This window comes from Pseudophryne corroboree, chromosome 6 (genome assembly GCF_028390025.1).
Source record: "Pseudophryne corroboree isolate aPseCor3 chromosome 6, aPseCor3.hap2, whole genome shotgun sequence".
Classification (NCBI taxonomy): domain Eukaryota; kingdom Metazoa; phylum Chordata; class Amphibia; order Anura; family Myobatrachidae; genus Pseudophryne; species Pseudophryne corroboree.
Genome location: NC_086449.1, coordinates 727,978,814 through 727,997,020, shown reverse-complemented (window position 1 = coordinate 727,997,020; position 18,207 = coordinate 727,978,814). Strand labels below are relative to the sequence as shown.

The 18,207-nt window shown below is 47.4% G+C and overlaps 1 protein-coding gene across 4 annotated transcripts in view; it reads right to left on the bottom strand.

Moving 5' to 3' along the window:
* RFX4 (regulatory factor X4) overlaps positions 1 to 18,207 on the bottom strand; it is a 242,988-nt gene that overhangs the window by 132,377 nt on the left and 92,404 nt on the right. For 2 of the 4 annotated variants that reach the window (XM_063928435.1, XM_063928438.1), the window contains exon 1: positions 12,176 to 12,482. The exons of 1 other annotated variant lie outside the window; for it this stretch is intronic. The gene's annotated coding sequence lies outside the window, so the exon portion shown is untranslated. Of the gene's footprint in view, positions 1 to 12,175; positions 12,483 to 18,207 lie in introns of those variants that run through there. One more of the 4 variants, XM_063928436.1, reaches the window with a different exon arrangement.

Below are 18,207 nucleotides of genomic sequence, written 5' to 3'. Positions count from 1 at the left end.
GTAGTGTCCGCCCTGCGGGGTCTGAGCCACTATCTCCGCTGACAGGACACTGCAGAGCCGGATTAAGGCTCTGGGGGGCCCGGGGTACTTAAGACATGGGGGCCCCTAAGGACTATTATATATATGGTATATGGCATTCAACTCAAATTACTGAACACAAGAGTCTCCTTCACGATCAACGTTTCGGTATTATTAACCTTCGTCGGGATCCTGACGAAGCTTAATAATACCGTAATGTTGATTGCGAAGTAGATTCTTTTGTCCAGTTATTTGAATTGAATGCCAGTCCCGTGAGTGCCACCCACACTGCTGATATATATGCACATACATACACATACATACACACTGACATCTCTGAGGCACCACCTTGAAATCCACCCACACACCACCTCGACCACCGAGAGAGAGAGGGAAAAGGAGAGGGGGGGGGGGGGGGAAGAGAGGGGGAGAGGAAGAAAAAGAGAGAGAGAGAGAGAGAGAGAGAGAGAAGGGGAGAGGAGAGAGAGAAAAAGACGGAGAGGGGGGAGATTTCAAGAGAATGGAAATAAAGTATTAAAAGTGTGCTGACACCACACTGTCGGCTTCCTCATGGGTCATCTTCGTCTTGGTCAATGCCTGCAGCTCGTGGGGGACTGATGGGCTCTGCTGCTGAGGGGTGTGCTGGGCATAGTGTGAGCCAAGCTGGGGCGGGTACAGTGGAATGACCCAAGTTTGGGTGGGCACAATAAAATGAGCCAAACTGTAGGGTGACGCTAACTGGAGTGGGCAGCCCAGCCTTGGCGCCCTGCATATCCCTGTTGACATAACGCAGGGTGGCTCGGAGCAGGGACACGATGAGCAGCAGCCGCACCAACATCTCCCTCATCCCGGGATAACGGAGGCACTTCCGGGTGTGGGACGCACGTCACTCGGCGCTTCTCCTGCTCCTTGCGCATGTACTGTACTGTACATGGCAGGGATAGAACAGGTGAGGCGGGCAGGCCGGGCGCAGAGTAGTGCGGGGCGCCGGGCATCAAGAGATGACTTCATGCACAGGCAGTGAGGTGACGGGGGGTATGGCGGCAGGTGCGATCAAGGACACGGGGGCCCCTAAGAACTGGGGGGCCCGGGGTAACGTACCCCCTGCCCCTCCCCCCCTTAATCCGGCTCTGGGACACTGAGCTCCTGAGGGGATCAAACGTTCCCCGCCACAGGGGATTAGTCACCCCAGCAGCATGCCGCCACCCCCTTACAGAGCCAGAAGATCGGTGGCGAGTTAGGCACCGGCCCCCCTAGCAAGCGGGGAGCCGGTGTGAAGATGGCGGCAACAGGGTATGGAGCTCAGTACTAACTGCGCTCCGGGACTCAGCGGTACATAGTGCGGCGCTGTGAGGGGTGCCATGAGCCAGCGCCTACACCCTACACTGACCTCCAAGCCTGTCAGGGTCCCTGGATCGCTGCCAGCACAATTCCTCAGGCCAGTATAATCGTCAGAGGAGCGGGAAGACAGCGCCATGTAAGGGGGCGGAGCTTCTCCTCAGAGCGGACCCAGCAGCACTCAGCGCCATTTTCCTGCCTGCAGATGCGCTGTCAGTGTGAGCTGTCCCTCCAAATCAACTCCAGCTATCTTTTATGGTACCAGGGGGTTGTAGAAGGGGGGGGGGGGGGGGGGAGAGGCTGTATACAGACTGTGTAACCTATTAAGGTGCACAGTCAGCGCTGGCTAGGGGTCTCCCTGTCTATTAGCGCTGTGTGTGGGTTGGCTCCAATCTCTGTGTCTCCTTTGCCATTCTTAGGGGGGAAACTCTGTCTGCCCTTCCCTGTGTGTATGTGGAGTGTCTGTGGTCTCCATTAAGCTATGTCCGGGGACTCTGTGTTATATGCTGCAGAGGATATGTCCGCTCAGGAAGATCCCATTCCATGTAATCAGGATTGCACTGTGTTAGCGCAGGTCCCAGCAAGTGAGCCTGAGAGGTTAGCCTCAATTAAAACTATGATTTCTCAGATTTCTACTAGGGTTGCACAAAATGAATCTGCAACTCATGTTTTACAGAACTCTATGGCAGTTTGGTCCGGTTCTGTTACCTCAGAGCCCCCTACTGTATGTTCCCACAAATGTGCTCTTGCTCAGATTATGCAAGATGACACGGATACCAATTCTGACACGGCAGATGGTGATGGGGATGTGCTCAGGGGGGCGGCATCTCTTGCAAACGGGGTGCAGTTGATGATAGAGGCCATTAGAGATGTGTTGAATATTGCTGATACAACACCTGAGCAAGTTGAGAAAGTTTACTTCACTGACAATAAGAAAGCCTCGCTAACCTTCCCTGCATCTAAGGAATTAAATGCTATATTTGAGAAAGCCTGGGAAAACCCAGAGAAAAAAAATTCAGATCCTTAGAAAGGTTCTGGTTGCTTTCCGTTTCCCTGAGGAGGATAGGAAAAAATGGGAAAACCCACCCATTGTTGACTCGTCTGTATCCAGACTCTCAAAGAAGGTGGTTTTACCTGCCCCAGGATCTACCGCGTTAAAAGAACCGGCTGATCGCAAAGTTGACACTACGCTGAAATCCATATACACGGCTTCAGGGGTGATACTCCGTCCTACTATTGCCTGTGCATGGATTTCCAAAGCTATAGTAAAGTGGTCAGGCACGTTACTTGAAGATTTGGACACAATGGATAAAACTGACGTTGAATTGTTTTTACGTAATATTCAGGATTCTGCAGGATTTATGGTGGAATCCATGAAAGACCTGGGTTCCATGGCTGCAGGGATATCTTCCATGTCTGTCTCAGCTCGTAGAGGACTTTGGCTGCGCTAGTGCTCTCCCGACGCGGAATCCAGGAGAGGTGTGGAGACCCTACCCTATACAGGTCAGGCTCTCTTTGGGGAAGCGCTGGATGCGTGGATTTCCACGGCTACAGCGGGTAAGTCCCCCTTTCTACCCTCAGCTGCACCTGCTATGAAGAAACCTTTTTCTTCAGTTGTATCACAGTCCATTCGGGCTGCTAAAACAAGAAAGGCCAAGCCGTCCAACACCTTCTTTAGAGGAGGTCGGCCAAAATCCAAGAAACCTGCTGCTGCGGGTTCCCAGGAACAGAAGCCGGCTTCAGGTACGCCAAATCCTCAGCATGACGGTGGACCGCGCGGCCTGGAGGTGGGGCCAGTGGGGGCGAGACTCAGGCATTTCAGTCACGTCTGGGTGTCGTCCGGCCTGGATCCCTGGGTGCAAGATATTGTGTCCCAGGAGTACAGGCTGGAGTTTCAAGATCTCCCTCCTCACCGATTCTTCAAATCAGGCTTGCCAGCTTTGCTGGCGGACAGGGCTATCCTACAAGAAGCCATCCAGAAGTTGGTGGAGTCACATGCCATTGTACCAGTTCCACCCCATTTGCAAAACAAAGGTTACTATTCAAACCATTTTGTGGTTCCGAAACCGGATGGTTCGGTCAGGCCCATTCTGAACTTGAAATCGCTAAACCCCTTTCTGAGGGAGTTCAAGTTCAAAATGTAGTCTCTGATGGCGGTGATATCAGGTCTGGAAGAGGGGAAATTCCTAGTATCCCTGGATATCAAGGATGCGTACCTTCACGTTCCGATTTGGCCGCCGCATCAAGCTTTTCTCCGATTCGCACTGTTAGACTGTCACTATCAGTTTCAGGCACTGCCATTCGGCCTCTCCACAGCACCGAGGGTCTTCACCAAGGTGATGGCGGGGATGATGGTTCTCCTCCGCAGACAGGGGGTGAACATAATTCCATATCTGGACGATCTGCTGATAAAGGCATCGTCCAAGGAGAAACTGTTACAATCCATTGTTCTCACGACCCATCTAGTCAAAGAACACGGTTGGATCCTGAATCTTCCAAATTCACATTTGGAGCCGACCAGGAGGTTGTCCTTTCTGGGAATGATCCTAGAAACGGAAGTGCAGAGGGTGTTTTTTCCGGAGGAGAAATCGTTGGTGATACAAACAATGGTACGGGATGTCTTGAAGCCAGCCCGGGTGTCAGTGCATCAGTGCATTCTCCTTCTGGGGAAGATGGTGGCCTCTTACGAGGCTCTGCAGTATGGGAGGTTTCATGCTCGGCCCTTCCAACTGGATCTCCTGGACAAGTGGTCGAGCATCTACACATGCACCAGAGAATACGTCTATCACCAAAGGCCAGGAACGAAGAGCAGAGCTGCAATGTCAGAGGTAACAAGAATCATCCTCTGGGCAGAAAAACACGTGTTGGAGCTGTCAGCAATCTTCATTCCGGGAGTAGACAACTGGGAAGCGGACTTCCTCAGCAGACACAATCTCCATCCAGGAGAGTGGAGACTCCATCCGGAGGTGTTCACGGGGGTAACAGATCTTTGGGGTGTACCTCAAATAGACATTATGGCCTCTCGTCTCAACAAGAAGCTTCGGCAGCATTGTTCCAGGTCGAGGGACCCGCAAGCTGTGGCGGTGGACGCCCTAGTGACTCCGTGGGTGTTCCAGTCGGTGTACGTGTTTTCTCCACTTCCACTCATTCCAAGAGTTCTAAAACTCATTAGGAAAACAAGAGTTCTGGCAATCCTCATTGCTCCGGACTGGCCAAGAAGGGCTTGGTACGCTGATCTTCTGGATCTACTGCTAGAAGAGCCGAGGACTCGTCCTCTTCGGGAGAACCTGCTGCAGCAGGGTCCGTTCGCCTATCAAGACTTACCGTGGCTACGTTTGACGGCATGAGGTTGAATGCCAGATATTAGCTTGTAAGGGCATTCCAAACAATGTTATTCCTACCCTGATATATGCTAGGAAAGGAGTAACGTCTAAACATTACCATTGTGTTTGGAAAAAATATGTATCTTGGTATGAGTCAAAGAAGTTTCCTACTGTGGAGTTTCAAATGGGACGGTTTCTCCTCTTCCTGCAAGCAGGTGTGAATAGGGGCCTGAGGTTGGGATCCGTAAAGGTCCAGATTTCGGCCCTATCCATTTTCTTCCAGAAACAGTTGGCTTCCCTTCCTGAGGTTCAGACTTTTCCTAAAGGGGTTCTGCACATCCAGCCTCCCTTTGTACCGCCTACGGCGCCCTGGGATCTCAACGTGGTGTTGCAGTTTCTCCAATCGGATTGGTTTGAACCTCTTCCGGAGGTTGAGGTCAAGTTTCTCACAAGGAAGGCTGTCACTTTGTTGGCCTTAGCTTCTGCTAGACGTGTGTCGCAGTTGGGGGCTTTATCTTGTAAGAGCCCCTACCTGATCTTCCATGAAGATAGAGCTGAGCTCCAGACACATCAGTGGTTCCTTCCAAAGGTTGTGTCGGCTTTTCATATCAACCAACCTATTGTGGTGCCAGTGGCTACTGACTCCTCAATCTCATCAAAGTCCTTGGATGTTGTAAGGGCTCTGAAAATCTATGTGAAGAGGACTGCTCGTCACAGAAAATCGGACTCTCTGTTCGTCCTGTATGATCCCAAGAATTTTGGGTGTCCTGCTTCTAAGCAGACAGTATCTCGCTGGATCAGGTTCACTATCCAGCATGCGTATTCTACGGCAGGATTGCTGTGTCCTACGTCTATTAAGGCCCACTCTACTCGTAAGGTGGGTTCTTCCTGGGCGGCTGCTCGGGGGGTCTCGGCTTTACAGCTTTGCCGAGCAGCTACTTGGTCGGGGTCGAACACATTTGCTAAGTTCAACAAGTTCGATATTTTGGCCTCTTAGGACCTAAAGTTTGGTCAATCAGTTCTGTAGGAGCCTCCGCGCTCTCCCTCCTGTTCTGGGAGCTTTGGTACATCCCCATGGTACTAATGTGGACCCCAGCATCTTCTAGGACGTAAAAGAAAATAGGATTTTAATTACCTACCGGTAAATCCTTTTCTCGTAGTCCGTAGAGGATGCTGGGCGCCCGCCCAGTGCTTCGTTGTCCTGCAGTGGTTATTTAGTTCAGTACTGCTTAGTGCTTAGTTACGTACTGTTTTGTTACTTGGTAAGTAATCTTGTTCAGCCGTTGCTGATGTTTCAAGCTAGTTACCTTGGTTTGTCTTGTGTGTGACCTGGTGTGAATCTCGCCACTATCTGTGTAAAATCTTTCTCTCTAAGTTGTCCGTCTCCTCGGGCACAGTTTCTAGACTGAGTCTGGTAGGAGGGGCATAGAGGGAGGTGCCAGCCCACATTCTCAAACTCTTAAAGTGCTAATGGCTCCTAGTGGACCCGTCTATACCACATGGTACTAATGTGGACCCCAGCATCCTCTACGGACTACGAGAAAAGGATTTACCGGTAGGTAATTAAAATCCTATTTTTATGATTATTACAAATATTACACTTACTCAAATGCACTATCCGGTTAATAGAATACTTCTAAACAAACAAACTACTTGTACTTAGGACAAACTTAGGGGGTCATTCCAACCCATTTGCACGCTGCTGTTTTTCGTAGCCGTGCGAACGGGTCGGTTCTGCGCATGGGGCCAACGTCAAGAAGAACGAAGAAAGCGAACGCTTCTGCGATCGCAAGAAGATTGACAGGAGGAAGGCGTTCCGGGGCGTCAACTGACTGTTTTCTGGGAGTGGTGAGTCCAACGCAGGCGTGTCCAGGCGTTTGCAGGGCGGGTGTCTGACGTCAGTTCCGGGACCGGACAGGCTAAAGACATTGCAGCGGGTAAGTAACTTGAAAGCTACTTAGAAACTGCACAAAATGTATTTGCATAGCACGGCTGTTGAAATATGGACAACAGACTATGGTTTCGTTTATATGCATGTAGTTACCGTACAGGGGCAGCAGATGGCGCTGTATAGTTACAGAGATGTAGTGTTTGTCTGTTGCATATGTTATGTACTTGTTTGTTTTACCTCACATGTGTGTTATTCTAGAAGAGTCTCTGAGGGAGAAGGAGTTAAGCTGATGATACTGAAACCTGTTGTATTGATCCTGCTATTTCAGTACTATATAAAGGAGATATACATCTCAAGTCTCGTTCTGTCTGTATACAAGGTAACTCCTGAGGTAATACTTTATCTAAGGCTCCCCACTGCACACCTATGGTATCGATCCATCGCACTATACCAACAGGTTATGGGCCCAGACTGGAGTCTGTACAAGATAAAGTTTTCAGGAGTGCATCCCAAGCAGCATCCAGATCACGAGTCGCACTGCAAGTCCCAGCAGGCGCAGACAGCAGACTGTGTAACGCACAAGAAACAACCCAGGAGAACCTTGGAAAGAAAACTGTGAGTAAAACAAGTTTAATACCACAGAAGAATAGAGAGATCTATACAAGGAAGGGTTATGGCAAATTACACAGATCTCAGACTAGCTGCAAGCAAGCTTTCTAATGAGAACTATCAAACATGGAAGTTTAAAGTAGAAATGCTATTAACCAGAGATGATTTATGGGATGTTATAAATGCAGACAGACCTGAAGGAGAGGATCAGCAGTGGATTAAGAAGGACAGACAGGCAAGAGCCACTATAAGTTTACTAGTGGAAGATGAACAGCTTATACACATCAGACAAGAGAGTACAGCTAAAGGCATGTGGTGTGCTTTGCAGAGAGTGCATGAAGGAGCAAGTTTGAACAGCAAACTATTCCTATTAAGAAAATTATATCAAATGAGATTTAATAAAGGCAAGACAATGCAAGAACACATCAGTGCACTACTAGAGATAACCATACAGCTCAGGTCAATGGGAGAAGAAATCAAAAGCAACCACATAGCAGCCTTCCTCCTTTGCAGTTTACCAGATACATACAGTGCACTAATAAACGCACTAGAAATGAGACCTGAAGCAGAAATCACACCAGACTTTGTGAAGAACAGGCTCATAGAGGAGTATCAACGCAGAAAGGAGCTTACAGAGTGCAATACTGAAAGTGACACAGAGAAAGCACTTAAAATGGTGGACACTAAGCCACACACCAGGGAAACAAGAGCATGTTTCAGATGCAAGAAAGTGGGTCACCTGAAAAGAGATTGCACCATATGGAAGACAGAGCAGCACAAACCACCAGAAAGATTACACAAACAAAGAGCCAAAGCCACACTTACAGATACAGGAGCACACAATTGGAATGGAACATTTAAAGCGACAGTAAACCAATTATCAGAAAAGTGGTATGTAGACTCAGGAGCGACTAGTCACATGACAAATAACAAGGACTTCTTTACTGAACTTGATTTGAACCATAAAGAAACAATCTACCTAGCAGATGGAACAAATATCATTGCAGAAGGGAAAGGGAATGGTAAATTCCTATGCTCCAAGGGTAATGGCAGCTATGCAGAAATACCCGTAACAGATGTGCTATATGTTCCCAAGCTTGAGGGAGCACTGCTATCAGTAAAGAATCTAGTAGAAAAAGGACTTACTGTAAAGTTTCAGAATAATAAGTGTTTTATCCAAAACGGAAGAGAAACACTAGCTACAGCCAGAATAAAAGAACATTTATACTGTCTGGATATTGCAGCACAGCAGGCAAAGCTGAGTACACAGAAACACGCTGACTGTATTCACAAGTGGCATAGAAGATTAGGACACAGACACCCAGATTGCATAAAGGAAATGCAGAAGAGAGACCTAGCCAGGGATCTCAAAGTGTCAGACTGTTCAGAAATGATGAAGTGTCAATGCTGCATAAAAGCGAAAGCGACAAGGACAACAATTCCTAAGAAAAGTGAAAACAGAGCTTCCAGACCACTAGACCTGGTACATAGTGATGTATGCGGACCTATGAAAACGCGAACCGTAGGAGACAAAAGGTATATGCTGACATTCATTGATGACTACTCCAGGTTCACAGTCACTTATCTAATAAAAAGTAAAGATGAAGTCTTTGAAAAGCTGCAAGACTACGTGAACATGACCAGAAACAGGTTCAAGAGGAATATGCTAACTCTTCGCAGCGACAATGGAGGCGAGTTCACAGGACAGAAAATAGAACGGTACTTAAGAGGACTCGGTATTGAGCATCAGAAGACAGTACCATATACACCAGAGCAAAATGGCGTATCTGAGAGGAAAAACAGATCACTAACAGAAATGATAAGGTGCATGCTTACAGATTCAGGACTACCTGATAAATATTGGGGTGAAGCAGCAGCAACAGCCACCTATCTTCAAAACAGACTACTTTCCAAAGCAGTAAGGAAGACACCATATGAGCTGTGGCACGGTAAGAAACCCAGCTTAAAGCACATTAGAGTTTTTGGATGCAGAGCCTTCGTTTACATTCCTGCTGAAAAACGAAGCAAGTTGCAGAACCGAGCAGAAGAGGGAGTTCTAGTCGGCTATAGTGAACATTCAAAAGGCTACAGAATCTTAAATCCAAGAACTGGAAAAGTAGTTATAAGCAACAGTGTGACATTCATAGAAGAAACACGAGATGATGTCATAACTCCAGTAGACTCTACTGAAGAAGAAGAAAGCACCAAATTCAAAGAAACAGATGAAGTAGAGATCATTCAAGAAGTTGAAGTACAACACAAGATAAATACCAGCGACACTCATGAGAGTGCATCCGAGGGTGTGAGACGCTCTTCAAGAGAAAATAAGGGAAAAGCACCTACACGTTTATCTTACAAAGCAAAAGCCATTAACATGCAAGAACCTGCATCACGAGAAGAAGTTGCTAAAGGATATTCACAGAAATTTGGAGAAGATTATGATGAAACGTTTGCTCCAGTTGTGAAGCACACTACCATTAGAACCTTACTCCTAACAGCAGCCATAAAGGGTATGAAAGTGAAACATTTCGATGTAAAGACGGCTTTCCTACATGGTGAACTAAAGGAAGATATATACATGGAACAACCACCAGGCTTCGTGGATTCTCAGAACCCAGATCACGTATGTAAACTGAACAAGAGTATATATGGTCTTAAACAAGCAGCAAGAGCATGGAATACAAAGATAAATGGAGTTCTGACAGAAAAGGGATTCATCAGAAGCAAAGCAGACCCATGTCTCTATACGAAGTTGATAGAGGAAAGATGGTTCTATGTATTAATTTACGTGGACGATTTGCTAGTTTGTTTCGAACAAGAAGGGGACGAAGTTGAATTGTTACAAGAACTAAACCGTCAGTTTGAAACAAAAGACCTCGGCCACATAACGCATTACTTGGGAATGCAAATCTCAAGAGAAGGTGATGGAACATTCACACTAAGTCAGAAATACAAAATTCAGGAAACCATTGAGGAATTTGGTATGCAAGATGCAAAGACAGCAAGCACTCCTATGGAGACAAGTTATGAAAAGGAACCAAATGATCAGAGCAACCTGTTAGAGGATAACCATCTATACAGAAAAGCCATAGGAAAATTGCTATACATTGCAACCGTCACCAGACCAGATATCTCCACAGCAGTCGGGATTTTAAGCAGAAAAGTCTCTAAACCAACAAAGATGGATTGGAACGCAGTTAAGAGGGTAATTCGTTACTTAAAGGGAACGATTAACAAGAAACTTAAGCTCTCAGCAAACACAAGTCACAAGTTAACAGGATACGTTGACGCAGATTGGGCTGGAGACACAAGTGACAGAAAATCCACAAGTGGATATCTATTCTCTATTGGAGAAGGATTAATCAGCTGGACAAGCAAGAAGCAGTCTACCGTAGCACTATCTTCTACAGAAGCTGAATATATTGCAGCAGCTCACGCCAGTCAAGAAGTGGTATGGTTAATGCAACTACTATCAGACCTAGGAATGCCTCAAGAAGAACCTATCAAGATATATGAGGATAATCAAGGATGCATTGCATTAGCGCAAACAGAAAGAGTGAACCCAAGAACCAAGCACATTGATGTCAAGCATCACTTCCTGAGGGATCTACAGGAACAAGGTCTTATAGAGTTGAACTATTGCCCAACAGAAGATATGACAGCTGATATCATGACTAAGCCTCTTACCAGAGAGAGACATTGGAGACTTACGTCAAAGATGGGTCTAACTGAAGAAACCCAGTCTGTTGAGAAGGGGTGTTGAAATATGGACAACAGACTATGGTTTCGTTTATATGCATGTAGTTACCGTACAGGGGCAGCAGATGGCGCTGTATAGTTACAGAGATGTAGTGTTTGTCTGTTGCATATGTTATGTACTTGTTTGTTTTACCTCACATGTGTGTTATTCTAGAAGAGTCTCTGAGGGAGAAGGAGTTAAGCTGATGATACTGAAACCTGTTGTATTGATCCTGCTATTTCAGTACTATATAAAGGAGATATACATCTCAAGTCTCGTTCTGTCTGTATACAAGGTAACTCCTGAGGTAATACTTTATCTAAGGCTCCCCACTGCACACCTATGGTATCGATCCATCGCACTATACCAACAACGGCAGCACAAGCGTTCGCAGCCTTGTTATGCAAAAAAAGCCCTCCCCCATAGGCGGCGTCTAGTTGATCGCACGTGCAGCAAAAAGTTGCTACGTGCGATCAACTCGGTAAACCCCCTTAAAACAGTATACAACTTCAGCTCACAGTCTCTGCAATGTTCAACATAAATCAATGCAGTCACATATAAATTACTTAGACCTTGGGGCATAGGTGTATCTATAATAAGTGCAGTGTGTGTGGTGAACACGGGCCCGTGGGTCCAGGGTGGCCCACACACAGTGCACCCATATTTAATTACTTACCTCTCTTTTAGTCCCGTGTTGGCGCTGCTATTGCAGGTGAAATCACTTGGAAAAAATGGCATGGTAGCCATTTTGCCAGTGATTCACATATGTGCAGTACCGATTTATCTCTGGGAACACAGTGGACTCCATGTTTTCAGAGACCCGCCCAATGCGTGCTAGAGATTAGTCACCGGGAACATGGCAGGTGCCATGTTCCTGGAGTCTATGGCACCACAGAGAGAAGGGGGCCCACACAGAGTCTGCACACGGGTCCCCTCTTCATTTAAGATGCCCCTGCCTTGAGGCCCCATAAAGTGTAATGCCCATTTCAGATGAACATTCCTCATTGGAGTACTCATTAAAACTACTGAAACTCCTCGGTATGTTGCCTTTATTTCAAGTTCAGAGTTTTACTCTAAATGTTAAAGGTTTGCAAGGGTAGACTTGCTCTGTTCAAAGGAGTGGAGATTTCCTTCCCATGAATAGAAAGTTTGCTGCTTTCAGCCAGACTAATCGTTACTTTCTAACTTTCCAGGTAATTACTGTAACAAAAGTACAGGTGCTGGATTAGGAAAGGGGTGTGACCCTCTGTTGCTCACCATCTGCTGCATTGAAGAATAAGCGACTCCAGGACTGCCTAATCTGGGAGGGTCACTGCCCCTGGATTGGCCGTAAAATGTCTTTCTCCCAGTCCCTACCGTCAGTCTGCCGCTTGTCACTGGTAGCCGCTCGGCTGCTCACTGGGTCCCCTGACAGCCGCCAGCAATCTCCGTCTGCTCCGGTCACTGGGAACACTGCCATGCGCTACAGGTAATAGCTTGGCTTCACCCCTTGTTCTCTGTCCTCCTAAAATGGCCACCTCACCTCACCAAACTGTCCCGGCACCTGGCTGTTAACTGTCACAGCGCATGCCAGCTACAGCACAGAATATGTCCTTAACCCTTTCCCTGCTGCAAGTCACAAAGCGCTGAGCCTGGCTGCATTTTGTAGGGTAGTGCTCTTTCTAGCCATCTGAAAACTGAAACTCACATTGCGTGTTGTATGTCTTATTTATTCATATAGCGCACACACATTCTGCAGCGCCTTCCAGGGAATATTTTAGTCATCTATTGGCCTGATTCAGAGATGGACGCAAATGCATTCACAGTTGTTAATTTCTCTTACGTCCTAGACAATACTGGGGATCCATTTAGTACCATGGGGTATAGACGGGGCCACTAGGAGCCATGGGCACTTTAAGAATTTGATAGTGTGCGCTGGCTCCTCCCTCTATGCCCCTCCGACTAGACTCAGTTTAGAAAATGTGCCCGGAGTAGCCGGTCACGTCGCATGGAAGTTCCTGAAGAGTTTTCTGCATTTATTTCATCTGTTTGTTATTTTCAGGCAGGACTGCATCAGAGACGGATTAAGGGGGGTGCCCAGGGGACACAGTACCCCAGGCCCCCCTTATATTGGGGGCCCCCTGTCTGCCACCAAGCACTGGGCGTTTACTTTTTTTTTTTATAAGGCTCTGCCGTTGGTGGCAGTGGTGCAGAACCTCCCCTCCCCCACCTCTCTTCCGCATGGACCAAATTTGTTTTCCAGAGATGAAGAAAGCCTTGTCTCCATCTCTGCACTGGCCGGGCACACCTGCACTCATGACCACAGCCGTCACGCATGCACGGCTGCTCCTCACAGAGAGCTCTGATCAGCAGAGCTCTCAGCTGTCTGCAGCACTGGACACATTGCAGGCAGCAGAGGGAGCTATTGAGTATATGCAGCAGCAGCTCCGCTCACATGGACACCAGCAGTGACAATCTCCTCCTCTTCTCTCTTGGTATGGTTAGTGCTTTAATGTGTGTGTGTGTGTGTGTGTGTGTGTGTGTGTGTGTGTGTGTGTGTGTGTGTGTGTGTGTGTTTGTATGTATGTATGTATGTATGTATGGTCTGTGTGTGTTGTGTGTATGTATGCTACAGTATGTGTGTTTGTATGTATGTGTGTGTGTGTGTGTGTGTGTGTGTGTGTGTGTGTATGCTGTTTGTATGTGTATGCATGCTATGTGTGTGTTGTGTATATGTACAGTATGTATGCTGTGTGTATGTATGCTGTGTGTGTGTTTTTAGGCATGCTGTGTGTGGTGTGTTGTGTGTATGTACAGTATGTATGTTGTGTGTGTGTATGCTATGTGTGTAGGGGCGGATTGGCCATGGGAATCACCAGGAAGATTCCTGGTAGGCTGGCATGTCTATGGAGCCTGTTTTGTGTGTTGTCATGTGGCCCCACCCCCCATATGACATGCAGCCCACTGCACTCAGTATACTGCATTGTCCCCATTCATTCTGTTATTTCATCTCTGCAGTACAGCAGCTCTGCCACAATCAGGCCCTATGAGGAGGGATCCCACCCCACTCAAGAGAGCCCAACCACTCTTCAGACTGCACCCCCATTTAGGGCTGCTTCCATAAATTTCCTGGGCTGGTTTTCCATCCCAATCCACCTCTGTATGTGTAGGTATGCTGTGCGTGTATTAAGTTTTCGTCTTGAAGTAAGGCTGTCAGAAAATTAATTTTGTGACAGGCAGATTATATAGAACTGTACTATTGTAACCAGCAGCTTGTGTGCCGTTACATGCTAGCAGAGCATTCACCAGCATCATACTATACCAGCTGCCATGTGTCAGTGTGATATTGTTTTTGTTTCTCTATATTGGATAGATGTGCTTTCTATATATATATATATATATATATATATAATCCCCCCCCCCCCTTATATACACTATATATAGCCCTCAGGGGGCCCCCTTGTCTTAAGTACCCTGGGCCCCGTGGAGCCTTAATCCGGCCCTGGACCGGATGGCACCAGCCTGCATGCTTCATGGGACTTAGGGGGGGGCCCAACCTCTTGAAGGGTTTATGGTCCCATTCCCCGCTGACAGGACACTAGCTCCTGAGGGAACTATCTGCACGCCCCACCATGGCAAGCGTACATTTCCGCAGCACGCTGCCACCCCTAACAGAGCCAGAAGATAGAAGAGTTTTGAGTACTAAGCCGGCGTCCCGGCTAGCGGGTCGCCGGCCATTATGGCGGCATGAGGGTACAGAGACGCACAGCTTATATGGGAGCGGCAGTGTCTCCAGACTCAGTACACAGTACGGATGCACTGCTTCTGAGGGAGCGAACTGAGTCTAAGTACACTATGAGTGTACACAGTACCCAGACTGGCATTACAGACTTAAAAGGCGACTGACTCTATTTTAAGCACTAAAAATTACCTCAGCCAGTGTAAAAAGTGGGAAGACCGTGCGCCATTGAAGGGGCGGGGCTTCACTATGAGCTCACCAGCGCCATTTTCCCTCTGCAGTGGACACAGACGCTGACTGACAGGGACCCGCAGCTCCTCTGGAGAGACTCCAGATTACCTCAGCGGTACCATGGGATCATAGCAGGGGGGGAGCGATTACTAGTTTACTAGGTTCCCAATCTGGGTACTAAGGGGTACATTTACTAAGCAGTGATAAGAGTGGAGAAGTGAGCCAGTGGAGAAGTGCCCATGGCAACCAATCAGCACTGAAGTAACATCTATAATTTGCATACTATAAAATGATACAGTGCTGCTGATTGGTTGATGGGGAAATATCTCCACTGGCTCACTTCTCCGCTCTTATTACTGCTTAGTAAATGTACCCCTTAGTCTGTGACCCGGCTAAGCTTGGCATTAGCAGTAAGAGCACTGTATGCTGGCTCCAATACTATCTCTGTGTCTCTCTAGAAGGGCTCTTTGTGGGTTAATTGTGCATTTAACCTGTTCCTGTGTGTGTGCTATCACTGTCACAGTATGTCAGACAAAGAGTGTGTTTCTTGTAAGGCACAGTGTTCTTCTTCTCCAGGGGGTTCACTCCAGTGTACCCAGTGCAGTGTACCCTCCCAGGCTAGCGGGGCGGAGCCAGCGTGGCTGGATTCCATTAGGGGAATGATTTATAATATTTCCACTAAATTGTCCCGCAATGAGAAAGAGACACAATACTTAAGCCAATCGATAACTGAGTTTATGCAAAGAACTCAGTACACAAACCAGCGTCTCAGTCCCCTCCCATTTGTCCGCAAAAATGTCCTTTGGCCCAGATCCTGCAATCTGACTCTGATGATGAAGGGTCATACATGGAGGAGGGGACCGTGGATTCAGAGGCGGGGGGAGGCTACTCTGTCACAGAAATAGAGTCTCTCATAAAAGCTATCAGAGACGTTCTGCATATACCTGATAAGCTGACAGAGGAGACTGAGGAATCTTATTTTAATATAAAAAAGAAATCCTCAGCCACTTTTCCTGTGCCAAAGGAACTCAATACCCTGTTTGAAGAACCATGGGTTAATCCTGATAAGAAATGTCAAATCCCTAAAAGGTAGATATTGGCCCTCATTCCGAGTTGTTCGCTCGCCAGCTGCTTTTAGCAGCATTGCACACGCTAGGCCGCCGCCCTCTGGGAGTGTATCTTAGCTTGGCAGAATAGCGAACGAAAAATTAGCAAAACTGATACTAAATAATTCTTAGCAGTTTCTGAGTAGTTCCGGACCTACTCACAGATTGCGATCAGCTCAGTCCGTTTAGTTCCTGGTTTAACGTCACAAACACGCCCTGCGTTCGGCCAGCCACTCCCCCGTTTCTCCAGACACTCCCGAGTTTTTCCCTGACATGTCTGCGTTTTTTAGCAAATGCTGGGAAAACGCTGAGTTGCCGCCCAGAAACGCCCATTTCCTGTCAATCATTTACCGAACAGCAGTGCGACTGAAAAGCGCTGCAGAAGCCACAGCAAAACTGCTAAGTTTTGTGTTAAATAACTAAGCGCATGCGCCCTGCGTGCCATGCGCATGCGCAATTTGCAACTAATCGCAGCATAGCGAAAATCGGCAACGAGCGAACAACTCGGAATGACCCCCATTGTCTTTTCCTTTTCCTTCAGAGGACAGGAAAAAATGGGAAAATCCACCGATAGTGGATGCATTCGTATCCAGGCTGTCACGCAAAATAGTTTTGCCTGTCCCTGGTGCAGCCTGCCTGAAAGACACGGCTGATCGTAGAATTGAGAACACACTCAAATCTTTGTATACAGCTGCTGGGGTGGCCCAGAGACCCACTATAGCATGTGCGTCGATCACTAAAGCTATTGCTAAATGGTCAGGCAACCTAATTGAGAGGTTAGATTCCTTTTCTAGGGGGGAGATTATTTTACTCCTGCAACATATACAGGATTCTGTGAACTTTATGGTGGATGCCATAATAGAAACAGGCTTGCTCAATGCCCGCACCACTGCTATGGCAGTGTCAGCATGCAGAGTCCAGGAAAAACGTGGAAGGTCTACCATTCACAGGAGAGGCCTTATTTGGAGACAAACTAGACAAATGGATCTCCAAAGCTACTGTGGGTAAGTCCACATATCTTCCTTCTGCAGCTCCCCCAACTAGGAAGACCTACTCAGGACCTACTTTACAGTCCTTTCGGATTGCCAAGTTTGAGGGCAAAGCCAGAGGATCTTCTACAGCCAACAGAGGCACTAGAGGTAAACCATGAAAACCAGCAACTGCCAGTTCTCAGGAACAGAGCTCAAGCTCTGCTTCCTCAAAGCCTTCAGCATGACGATGGACCGCGATGCCTGTAAGACTGGCAGGTGGGAGCCCGGGTAAAAAATTTCAGTCACATCTGGACAACATCATGCCAGGATCCCTGGGTCATAGATCTTATTTCCCAGGGCTACAGACTAGAGTTTCAAGAGCTCCCACCTCACAGATTCTTCAAATCAGGATTACCAGTTTCACAAGAGGCAAGTATAATCTTACAGGATGCCATTCAAAAACTGGTACAGACTCAGGTCATTGTTCCAGTCTAACCATCTTCAAAACAAGGGATATTATTCCAACTTGTTTGTAGTACCGAAACCGGACAGTTCGGTGAGGCTGATTTTGAATCTAAAATCATTGAACCCGTACTTACGTGTGTTCAAATTCAAGATGAAGTCTCTGAGAATGGTGATCTCAGGTCTGGAGGAAGGGGAATTCCTAATGTCTCTGGATATCAAGGATACGTACCTTCACATTCCGATCTGGCCGCCTCACCAGGCTTATCTATGGTTTGCACTGCAGGACTGTCACTACCAGTTCCAGGCCCTGCCTTTTGGTCTCTTCTGATAAAGGCACCATCCAGGGAGAGGTTGTTGGACAGCATTGGCCTCACAACCAAACTACTTCTGGATCACTGGTGGATTCTAAATCTTCCGAAATCTCACTTAGAGCCAACTCGGAGGTTCCCATTTCTGGAAATGATACTGGACACAGAGTCGCAGAAAGTTTTTCTTCTGTTGGAAAAGGCATTGGTAATCCAGTCGATGGTTCGGGTTGTCCTGAAGCCAACCCGGATATCGGTGCATCTATGCATTCGCCTTCTGGGGAAAATGGTGGCCTCTTACGAGGCTCTTCAGTACGGAAGGTTTCATGCAAGACCCTTCCAGCTCGATCTGTTGGATCACATCTTCACATGCACCAGAGAATCCGTCTGTCGCAAAAGGCCAGGATCTCCCTTCTGTGGTGGCTACAGACTTCTCACCTAATCGAGGGTCGACGGTTCGGGATTCAGAATTGGATTCTGGTAACCACAGACG